The 12,318-nt window shown below is 37.4% G+C and overlaps 1 protein-coding gene across 2 annotated transcripts in view; it reads right to left on the bottom strand.

The window, feature by feature from the left end:
- CLIC5 (chloride intracellular channel 5) overlaps window positions 1-12,318 on the bottom strand; it is a 198,496-nt gene that overhangs the window by 41,668 nt on the left and 144,510 nt on the right. The window lies entirely within an intron of this gene.

The raw sequence follows: 12,318 nt of genomic DNA on the forward strand, positions 1-12,318 counted from the left end.
AAAAAAAAAACCCATGATTCCCCTTCCGAAGGATCTCCTATTCTAAATCTCAGATCATATCTCTTCCAACTAACTGTCTTGTCCAAAACCAGAATTGAGATGCAGAGCAATTTATGTGGACAAGATGTGACAAAGCAAAGGACAAAGAAAAGTCTCCTGAAGTGGTTCTAGGGAGGCCACTGCAATGAATCCATCAGTAAGCATGAATTAAATACCTATTACAGACCAAACACTGATCTAGGTAACAGAGATCCAAAGAATGAAGCAAGAGTTTTCAGTGAGACTACATTCTCTTGGGGGAGACAACAAATGTATTATATTAGCATATATAAAATAAATATAGGGAGAATAAATGGTTTTTTTAAAAGTAGTTGAAAATAAGGTGATTTAAGAAGGATATTATCAGGTATCTTGAGAGACTGGGGAAAATTTATATAATGTGATTTGGGGGCTGAATCTTGAAGCAAGAGAGGGGTTTCTAAGAGCATGAAAGGAGAAGTAAATACATTCCAGGAATGCTGGACAATCAGAGCAGAAACAGAGACGGGACATGGAATATTATGGGAGAGAAACAAAGAAAAAGTCAGATTAAGAATACAGGATGGGGAATAACACATAATAAAGCTGGAAAGATAGTTTGGGACTAGGTTGTGAAAGGTTTCAAAAGTAAACCGAGATCATATTTTAACTGAAAGGGAACATGGAGCCATTCAAGTTAATAGAGAAGGCAAGTTAAAAAAGACTTGGGATTAAAGAAAATGATTTTGGCAAATCTACATAGGATGGACTGGAACGAGGAGAGCAAAAGGTGATGAGGGCCTGTATTCAATGTAGGAGCTAGTCAAAATAACCTCTTACATTTGAGCATACATATTAGACCAAAGTAGCCTTTTCCCTCCCCCCATTTCTCATGGTACTTCATGTCCTATATCTCTCCGTTTGTCCTGGTCACTCATTCCCCATGCCTGGAATGTAGTCCCTTCTTATTGCCAGTGCTAAAATTTCTTCTCTTTAAAAGAGAAATAATAAGGTTTGGCAACTAACTGGATATGTAGGATCAAAGACAATAAGGAGTGGAGAATGATACTGAAGAGTGGTAATGTCTTCATCAGAAATAGAGAGCTTTGCAACATGGGGTTGATGGACTTGCTCATTTCATCAGTAGAACAATCAGGGACAATTTTTGAGTCTCTGTGATGGAGAATATATCATCTATATGGAAAGAAAGTATTGTGGAGTTTAAACAAAGGCCAAAAACTATTACCTTTAATTTAAAAAGTTATCTTATTATGTAATTTTGCTATCTCTTATATTTTATCTTTTCCTTAAGGATATGACTTCTCTCTCAACACGTTCAATTTTGATTAATGTGTAACAAGGAAACAAGTAAAGACTATCAGATTGCCTTCTGTGGGGGGTGGGGTAAGGTAAATGAGATTGGAGGGAAAATTCTAAAATTCAAAAAACAAAAAAATTCTTAAAAAACAGAGAGCTTTGAAAGACAGCTGTGACTGATAGAAACAGAAAATGAGTTCTCTTTGGAATGGTTTGAGATGTCTTTTGGACATGATTTGAAATTTTCAAGAGGTAGCTGCTGATGTAGGACTGAGAATCAAAGTAGAGACTCAGACTAGATATGTAGATTTAAGAGATGATAAAAGTCCCAGAGGTAATAATTGAATCCATGGAATCTAATGAGATCACTGAGAGAATAGAAAATGCCCAGCAACAGAACTCAGGGTTAAGGGATATGACATGGTTGATGAGCCAGCAAAAGAACAATCAGCTAGCAGGACAAGAAGCAAGGACATGAAGATTCAGAGAGGATACTGAGGTAAAGAAAAGAGAATGATCAATAATATTAAATGCAAAAGAGATAACAAGGAGGATGAGAAAAGAGAAGAGAAAAAAAATCAATTTGACTATTAAGAAATCATTGGATGAGATCGAGTACCACACTACCCTGTAACTCCTACTTCTGGGGAAATGGAGGCTGGTAGTTCTCATGAGCATGGGAGTTTTGAGCAGTCATTTGCCCTATTAGACTTGGTGAAGCTTCTGGAGCAAATGGAGAGGAAAACTGTCGAAAGGCTGTTTAAAGTTAGGTGAACTAGCCCAGACAAGAAACAAAGCAAAGCAAAGTTTCTAAGATGATCAGAGTAGAATTGGGTTTGTGAGTAGTTCCTGTTAGGGTTTAGTCATTTTTCAGTCATATCTGACTCTTTGTGACCCAATCTGGGGTTTTCTTGGCAAAAATATAAGCTATAGCTTGATGGAAGAATCAGGTCTACTGGAGGTTTTTAAAGGATAGGGAGACCCATGTTTGAAGGGACTGGTAGGGAGAAGATGAAGAGTGATAAGAGGGCAGGGAAAATTCAGAGGGTAATGAAGAAGACGGGAGGGGGTAGAATCAAGGGCACATCCTGAGGAGTTGGCAGGGACTTTATAGAAAAGGAAAGAGCTGGGGGTTCTGTCAATGACTTTGAGATGAAGAGCAGGAAGTCCAAATTTTAACACATGAGGCAAAATACTCAGCTGAGAGGACAGCAGAATAGAGAAGTGTGGGATGATTGGAAGAAAAGGTTTGGAATAATTTCTACATGGAGTGAGATAAGGGAATCAATTAGGGAGGAATAAAAGAATGCCTTGCTAAAGTGAAGGTCCAGTTGAAGTTGGAAAATAGATATTTCTAATGTGAATACACTAAATAAATGTAAATGTAGTTATACTTAGAATGGCAGTATAACTTCTTCCAGCTCCATTCATCAGAACGTGAGTAGGTAGACATTGGTGAGGTAGATGGAAGAACAAGGAGGTAAAGGATTTGAGAGTAAGAATAGGTAGAAATGAATTAGTTAACTATAGGGTCAAGACTGGGAAAAGAAAAAAATAGTCAGAGCAGGGAAAACAGCCTGAGAAAACCCTGAATGGTCAAGGGGATTAAGAAAGCACTGATGGTTATTCCAAACCATATGGTGGTATCAGAAGAGGCATATAGCAGAGGTATCAATTATAAATTCCTTTTTTGTCTATCCTTTAAAAATGTCACAGTTTGATTTGGAAGGGATTAAAATATGATAAAAATACTGAACTTGGGAGACAAGTGGACTTGAAGACAGCTAACCTCAATGGACCATAGTTGACACACCTTCAAAAAGAAGGGGGTGGAATTTGGTGACTTCTGAGCTCCCTTCTAACTGTTTTTTCTATTGTTCAGTGATTTTAACATGAGAAGATATTATTTTAAGCCCATTTTGACCAAAGTGGGACAACCCCTTTCCTCCCAACCTCTTTTCCTTCCTTCCTTCTTTTCTCCCCCAGGTTGGAAGTATAGGAGTCATTCACAGTCTTTTGAATATATGACTGACACTGAAACTACCTTACTCTGTTTCTCCCCAGACATGTTTGCCCTACCTTATTGGCAACAAACTGAAAAAAGACATCTGATTGGCTTGCTCCTTACTGCAGGTCAGAGCTCCAAAGCTCAAGTAATACACCAGCCTCAGTATCCCCAGTAACAAGGATTGAAAGTATGCACCATAGGGGCGGCTAGGTGACATAGTGGTTAAAGCACCAGCCCTGGAGTCAGGAGTACCTGGGTTCAAATCTGGTCTCAGACACTTAATAATTACCTAGCTGTGTGGCCTTGGGCAAGCCACTTAACCCCGTTTGCCTTACAAAAAAACTAAAAAAAAACAAAAACAAAAACAAACAAAAAAAACAAAAAGTATGCACCATTATGCCCCAAAACCCCATTTTTTGATGGTTTAGACAGACTAAGAGACCTTCTTTGCCAAATACAGATGGGGGTTATTATGGAAGTCACTGTGTAAACTTAACTGTAATGTTGTGTATGTGTAGTCATGGACATACAATGAAATGCACACACACAAAAACATATAGACACTAATACATTTATATACATATTACATACATGTATATATGGATATATAGGTAAATTAAAGTTTCTTTAGTTAATCACCACTATACTTTGCAGTTAGTGGAGAGACCTAGATTCTCATGCTATCACTAATAACTTTCTTGTGTAAGCACATTTTTTTCCTCTGGATAATTGGCATATGTGGCTATTTATTTAAGGAGGTATGTGATGGCCTCTGGTGGTACATAAAAAACATCAGAACACACACATAGTTTGTATAGATTATATGTGTATTTCTTTCCACATACCTGTATGTGCATATATCATATATGTATATATGTATATATTTTTACATATATTTTCACAAAGAGATTGACACATACAGTTATAGAATACATAAAAGAGGATCCCTCATACAGTATGAAAGAGCAGTAGCAAGAGGTAAAAGAGCATTTAACTTATGGACAAATTAGTCATTTAATGTTCCTTTATTCCTGGCCCTTGATCTGACTCCAGGCCAGGCTGAGAGGAATCATTCTGGTCAGACGGCTGGAAATTTCACCACATGGAATGGTGTTGGTGGTCTCCCTGCTCCGTTCTGAGGAGGGAGCCCACACAGTGAAAGGCCTTCTCATCCCACTAATGAATGCGCCCACCCACAGAGGACCCAGTTCTCTCCCCAGCCCTCCTCCACCATCACCCTCCCTTCTGAGCCTGCAGCCACCACCACATGCCATCCCTATGCCCGCCCAAGGATTCATTTCAAGAACATCTCTGAGCCATAAATTATGAGTGTTCCTCTCCAATAATTCAGTCCTCTGGAGATCAGCCCCTGGACAATTCTGAGGGGAACTAAATGGCGCCAGTAGGAAATGTGCACCTCAGCCTGGAGGAACGTGCAACTCTGCAGGATGCCTCAAGCCCTCCCCTTGAGCCCTGAAGAGTCTCCTCACTGGAAAGTTGGGTGCATCAACCTATGTTGTTTGTTTTTCCTCACAGGAATTTTAAGCAAAGCAAAACTGTATCTTGACTGGCTGACAAACAACAGTTAAAAATAAAACCAAAAACCTAGATCAACAACCAAGGCTGGCCATTTGCACATTGGAGTTGCCAGCAAAGCTGGGCTGAAGGGTCGCTTTGTGACCAGGGTGGGTTTGGAGAAAGCACCATGTGGTTTATGAGGAAGTGAAAGTAAGTAGACAGTCACATCCTTATCCTCATTGCTCTGGTGGGACTTGTTGGACCACCCAGTTGTATACCACAAAGATAACAGCAATGAGGGCCTTCTCCTCTTCTCCTCCCCATTCCACTCCCTCAAATGAGGTTAGGGTAAAACAAGTAATCATGTATTAGAGTCCAGATACCTTCCTCCATAGGAGCTCCTTGATGAAGGAAAAGATACTGGGATCACAGATGAGTGTCACCCTACTGTGAAGATCCACTTATTCATCTTAATGCTAAAAACTCTCAAAGTAATTGACTCCCAGAGCTAAGCAAACCAACATAAGGTCACAGGATAAGAGATTAGAGCTAGAAGACACTTTAGAAGTCAGTCTAATTTCATTTTTTACAGATGTGGAAACAAACTCAGAGAGGTTGTTATTAGCCCAGGGACACATAGGTAATAAGTGGTAGACCTGGGACTGGAATTCAAGTCTTCTCATACCAAAACACTGTGCTCTTCCTCCTCAACCCCATAGTGTTCCACTCCAGATTTCTAGTTCCAATGACATTTGTTTAAACAAGCAACCCAAGGGACTCTTGAAACAGAGAGTCTATCCAGTAGTCATGTCTTATTCTATAAATTCTACCCATGAGATGCAAAGGAACAAGGGTAAGTGATAAGATAACAATAATATCTAAAATTATAATAGCTAAACACCCCCTCATTATCTCCTTTGAGTCTCACAAAACTTCTTGAGGTATCATTCTTCCCATTTTATACATAATGAAACTAAGGCTCAGAATAACTTGCTTACTGTACAAATAAGGTAAGTTAAAAATCAGAATTTGAACCTAAATCCTCTTGACTCAAATTCTGGCATCTAATTCTTAATACCATACTCCATAAAGTACCTTCCTAAGATGGGAAGATTCTTCTCAGATGTGCACAGCCCAGAATGGGCCATAGGGGTGGCTAGGTGGTGCAGTGGATAGAGCATCAGCCCTGGATTCAGAAGTACCTGAGTTCAAATCTGACCTAAGACACTTAATAATTACCTAGCTGTGTGGCCTTGGGCAAGCCACTTAACCCTATTGCCTTGCCAAAAAAAAGAAAATATTCAAGCCAGCAGTTAGATGGCACAATGAGTAGAGTGATGGGTCTGGAGTTCAAATACTGCTTCAGATTCTTCCTAAGCTATGTGACCCTGGGCAAGTCAGTTAACCCTGTTTGCCTCAATTTCCTTAGTTGTAAAATGAGCTGGAGAAGAAAATGACAAACCACTATCTTTGCTAAGAAAACCCTAAATGGGGTCAAAAAAAGTTAGATATCAGGGGCAGTTAGGTGGCACAGTGGACAGAGCACTGGCCCTGGAGTGAGAAGGACTGGATTTCAAATGCAGCCTCAGACACTTAATAATTACTTAGCAGTGTGACCTTGGGCAAGTCACTTAACCTCATTGCCTTGCCAAAAAAAAAACCAGATTTAGATTAGATATCCTTGAAAGGAGTGAACAACAACAGATCAATAACCTCATTTTAAAGGTGGGGGAAACAAAGGTGCCATAACAAATTAGTGAAAGAGGCAGTTTGAGAACCTAAGCCTGCCTCCTCCTAATCCAAGACTCTTTTTCATCTCCACACTGTTCTGTGTTCCTTCTTCCATAATCATTATGGGAGGGGAGGGAAGGGGAGGAGGAAGAAAGGAAGAGAGACTGTCAAAAGGAACAAGAGAAGAGTAGAACTTGAAAGCCTAGTAATCTAAGGGGCTTAGAATAATAAATATATTCATTTTCTTTTATATCACTTGACAACTTCCAGAAGATCTGAAATGGATTCTTCATCCTCTTATGTTCTTAAAAAGTACTTTAAAAAAAAACACCAATCCTTTGATAGAACTAAAATTCCTAATTCCATAAATAAATTTTTGTGTGTATATGTACATACATACACATATATTTATATTTATATTTATTTATGTGTATATACAAATATGTGGGCATGTGTGTATATAATATATAATATATATATATATGTATATATATATATATATATATATATATCATCCTTGTATTAATCTTTCAACCCTTTTTTATTTTAAGCCAAAAACTGATTATTTTAAAGAAAAGGAAAGGGGGTGGAACAAGAAGAAAGAGGTTAGAAATTAGGGGAAACTGACATCCAAATATCTTCCTCCACCTCATAAAGAGAAGTCAAGCTGAATCTGTGCTTAGAATCTCCTTCCTGCCACTGACAGAGGACCAGGCTAGAACCTGAATAAGAGTCCTGAAAGACTGCGACTAACCAGCAAGCTAAGATCCTAAGTCTATGTGATGTTTTGCTCTCTTCAGCATCAATTCCCCCAAATGCCAGGAGAGGGCAGAACATAACTCCATAAACAGATGGAAAAGCAAAAAGGTTTAGTCAATGACAAGAGATAGAAGGTCCAGAATTCGGAGGTTCATGGGATTTGGAAGTGAAAACATCCCTTGGAGTTTATAGATTTAAAGCTGGAGGGAACCTCAGAGGTTGAATTTTAGGATCATTGCTTTAGGATTCAAAACATTCAAAGAAAATTTAAAAATTCAAAACTGACCTTTAGTGGTCAACTTCCTCATTTCACAGATGAAAAAACTAAGGCATACTTAGGTCTCACAACTAATAAGTGTCTAAAGTAGGATTCAAACTCCAATGCAAATTTTCTAAGTCCTAAGTCCAACACCCTATACCAAGCAGCCAAGACCCTCTTTACAGATCAGAAAAACTGAAGACTAGATAGATTAAGTCATTTGTTCAAGTCAGAGGAGAGATTTGAATCTAGTGCTCATCCTACAACACAACTCTAACCATCCAAACGATCCTTTTCATTTTATAGAGTAGGGAAGTGAGATCCAGAGAAAGAAAGTTGCTGTTCTCTCTCTCTTCTCAAGTAGAATAGAAGAGCCTAGAGGGGAGGGCTTCTTTTCTTTCCTTCCTTCCTTTTTTTGTCATTTGCATCCCCAGTACTCAACACCATGTTATACTAGCACTTGATAGACATTTGTTGAATTAAAAAAAAATTGTCCAGGGGCAGCTCAGAGGCACAGTGGATAAAGCACTGGCCCTGGAGTCAGGGGAACCTGGGTTCAAATTTGGCCTCAGACACTTAATAATTACCTAGCTGTGTGGCCTTCGGCAAGACACTCAACCCCATTACCTTGCAAAAAAAAAATATTGTCCAGAGTAACACAGGAGTGAGCAGTACAGTCCGGAGGCAGACTAGGACTTCTTTAACTACAAAGGGTCGGGGGGAGCTCTGATGTTATAGTCCCAGTAGATATTCCTATTTGTCTTAAACAGACAAGAGAGAGTCAGGTCAATAGGGTAGGAGAGGAAGATGAGAAAGGATGAAAAATACTTTTCCACACAAGGGGAATTAACTGTGATGGCAAGGATAGGAATAAAGAGTAGACACTGGAAATGTTGCCCACCCCAAAAGTCACCGATCCTTTGATAAATCCTATCATTCCACGAATAAACATATATCCTTGCTTTATTCCTTTCAAACTTCTTTTTATTTTAAGCCAAAGAAGTTAGTAAAAGAGGAAAGGGGGAACAAGAAGAAATAGGCTGGAAATTAGGGAAAACTAGCAAGGCTAAGGCAGCTAGTTGGCACAATTGATAAAGTGCTGGGCCTAGCATCAAGAAGATTCCTCTTTCTGAGTTCAAATCTGACCTCAGATACTTACTAGCTGTGTGACCCTGGAATAGTCACTTCATCCTACTTGCCTCAGTTTCCTCAACTATAAAATGAGCTAGAGAAGGAAATGGCAAACTAGTATCTCTACCAAGAACCCCCCCCCCCAGAAAGGGGTCACAAAGAGTCAGACCCCTGAAAATGGCTGAACAGCAGCTATTATTACAAGGATGCCATTCTTTTATGTTAAATAATCCAAATTGTTAGAGTTCTAACGGAGAATGACAAACAAATTTTTCCTTATATGCAAAAATAGAATATATAGAGACATAATGACAGTAAGAAAGGTTTCTTTCCATCATTATACCTTTCCCTAAAATGCTGGGCCCAAACATTGGTGAATCTGAGGGTATGGTACTGGGGAGAAGAGATCAGAGAGGCAATTCCTATCCAGGTTGTGAGCTTTGGCTTCCTCTTCTGCTGCAAAGGAGAATATGTAATTAAATGAAAGATGGAGGAAAATGAGAAATTAAAACAGGATAGAAGAAGAGAAGGAAAAAGAAAGATGAGGAACATAAATAGGGGGAAAAGTGGGAAGTATTAATTTCTGTATTTTATCTTTAGTAAGGGAGATGAAACAAAAGGAAAGAAGAAAACTTAGAGGTAGATTGGTACAATTGAAAGAGTTCCTGGGTTTGGCATCAGACCCTGCTATATATGGAAGTAACTTTTGTGATGGACTTATCATAGAGAATGTGATTCATCTGAGACAGAGCTGATGGTATCATAACAGACTGAAACACATTTTTTTCCTCTTTTACTTTATTTCTCATGAGGGTCTATATTTTTTGGGGGGAGGGGTTATTATGTTTACTCTTAAGCAAGAATATTTTAGTAATGTATAAAAAAACCACTTGTACAAAAAATTTTTTTAATAAAAAAGATTTTATTCAAAAAAAAAAAAGAAATGTGTTGGGAAAGGCAATTTGGAAAAGAATGAATAACTTCCCAGTTAGTGATTCTTTGCTGAAACCCCTAATTATTATATTTTAATTGTAATATATTCAAATATATACTTACAGTAAATGAAATTCTAAGAATGGAGGACTTTATAAATTTTAAGATCAGGATGGAAAAAAAAAAAGATTTACAAGCATTTCTCACATTACACAAACAGGATTTTTGTTCCTGGAAATGGTGCTTGCTAAAGGCAAATCTGACTTTTCCAAAGAAAGGATAAAGTATTAAGGAAGGTCTATTCTGACACAAATTTTTTCATAGAAATAATCATAACTAATCAACAATAAAATTCTCCAAAGTATATACAAATCAGTAAAACAGGTCAACACAGTAACATCACATAAAACCAAATTGAATATAAAAGTCTTTTTTGTATATTTGTATATAACTGTACAAATTTCAATATTATTTTTATATTAAAAATGAAAGTAAGGAAAACATGGGGATAGGTAGAGAGCCACAGTAACACTAGGAAAGATTCTATCTATACCTACCTTGATTTCAGGCATAGAAATTTGGGGAGAATGGGGTTGGGAGAATATGGAGCAAATATACTGGGGAGAAAATTCTTCAGTCAAACAAGAAAAAAGTAGCACAAGGACATATCAAAATCCAGGTGCCAGCATCCAGGTATCTTATTTGCCTAGGCTGCTGCAACTATGAGAAGCATTGAAAGTTTCCATAGTCATTCTAGTATTAGCACAGATAATGAGTTGATGGATTGTCCAATAGTTTTCCAAGTGTAGCTCCAGTTTTACTGGGAGCCAAGATATTTATAACGATACTAAATCCTACAGGTCTTGTGACCCAGATCTCATCTAGAAAGGCAAGGGGAGATGTGGAACTAGGATTGAATGGAATATAATCATTTTTCATTTTATAGCCTTTTTAGTTTAATCCAATTAATGTGCTCCCAAAGTAATTAATGATCTTTTACTAGAGGCTACTGATGACAAAATTAAGTGAAGAAATAGGTGAAGGAACAAACCAAAAGATTGGACTGGTGGATATACATAAAACTTAAAAGAGACTGATGTCAGAACCTATCATAACCTGAAACAGGAAACTGAGTCCATGGCATGAGTGACAACCAGCTCCCTCAGGATTCTGACTGAGAGAAGGCAGTTTGATTAAATATCCATAAAGAGTCCAGATAATAACAATCCTGAGAAGGATGGAACCTATCTTGAAAGAGTTCTTGAAAGAAGTTAGCTGTGTGTGTGTGTGTGTGTGTGTATACATATATATATATACACATATATATGTATATATATGTATGTATATATGTATATAGCTAAATGATAATAGAGAAATTATAAACTTACCTGAAGACTTTCCTACCAATCAATAGAACTGAAAAGTACCATAGAAAGGTAGAAGTCTTTCTGTTTATTGTTGGTTTTTAGAGTACAATGTGGATGTCTTAAAGTTTTAAGAGAATTACTGGAAGATGAATTATCATATATGTGAAATGAAAAAGGGAAAAGACCAAATTTATAAATGGAGAAGTCCTCCAAATAAATAAGAAAGAAAGAAATTATTTAGGAATATATAACATACTTTCTGTCTACAATGACAAGAGTAATATGTGCATGTCTGAGATTGAGGAGGAGGGTGATCAATTATATTCCTGGAAAGAGATTGAATATGACTTATAAGTCAAAAATATAGAATTAATCAAAAAGATAGAAAACTGAAGAATGTTTATTTAAAAACCCAAGACAGTTGTCTAGCATACACTTATTTGTACACATGTGCATTTGAATATATGCATACCTATGTATATGTGTGTGTGTGTGTGTGTGTGTGTGTGTGTGTGTGTGTATATATATATATATATATATATACATGCATATACACACTTAAAGGAAAAAATAAAGCTAACAGTTCTTAAGAGCAAAGGATTGGAAAGAAAAAATTTCAAAAAGTGAATTTTGAGAAGAAATAGCTAAAATGAAAAGGTAAAACCAAAATGTTATAGACAAAAAGCAGGTGATAAGTAAAGATAGTAAGAAATTCATACAATGAACATTTATTAAGCACCTCTTAGAAAGCACTATGTCAAGGAAAGTAGATACAAGAAAGAATAAGTTATACCTAATTTTGCAGATTCCTAACCTTGAAGTAATTTTTCTATTGTCCCTTCTCTTTCACTCCTCTGCCTCAATCTGGAAGAGGAAAAGACCTGAATTTAGAAAAGCCAAGGTCACCCACTACATCCTGGAACATAGCCAATCATCTTGATTTATGTCTTGCCACTGAACTTCTATGATTCTGGAGGTAAGAATGAGGTTGACAACTTTACACAGTACTGCCTCATTTAAATCTAGTTCACTAGCAAGTTAAAATATCACCCTTGTGATATCACTCGTTTTCTTTGAGAATGAAGGAATAACAACTTCTCTTCCTACAATCAGCCACCAAGTCTGAGTCTACTGGATTCTACTGGAGTCTACTGCCACAACATCTCTCATGGGTGTCACAGATTTCTTCCCTCTATTCTCACACCTATTACCCTATTATCATTTTTCATTTGGACTTTTGGAAAACCTTAATTAGTCCCCCTAACTTGAGTCTCTCC

The sequence above is a fragment of the Macrotis lagotis genome, chromosome 5 (assembly GCF_037893015.1).
Source record: "Macrotis lagotis isolate mMagLag1 chromosome 5, bilby.v1.9.chrom.fasta, whole genome shotgun sequence".
NCBI lineage: Eukaryota > Metazoa > Chordata > Mammalia > Peramelemorphia > Peramelidae > Macrotis > Macrotis lagotis.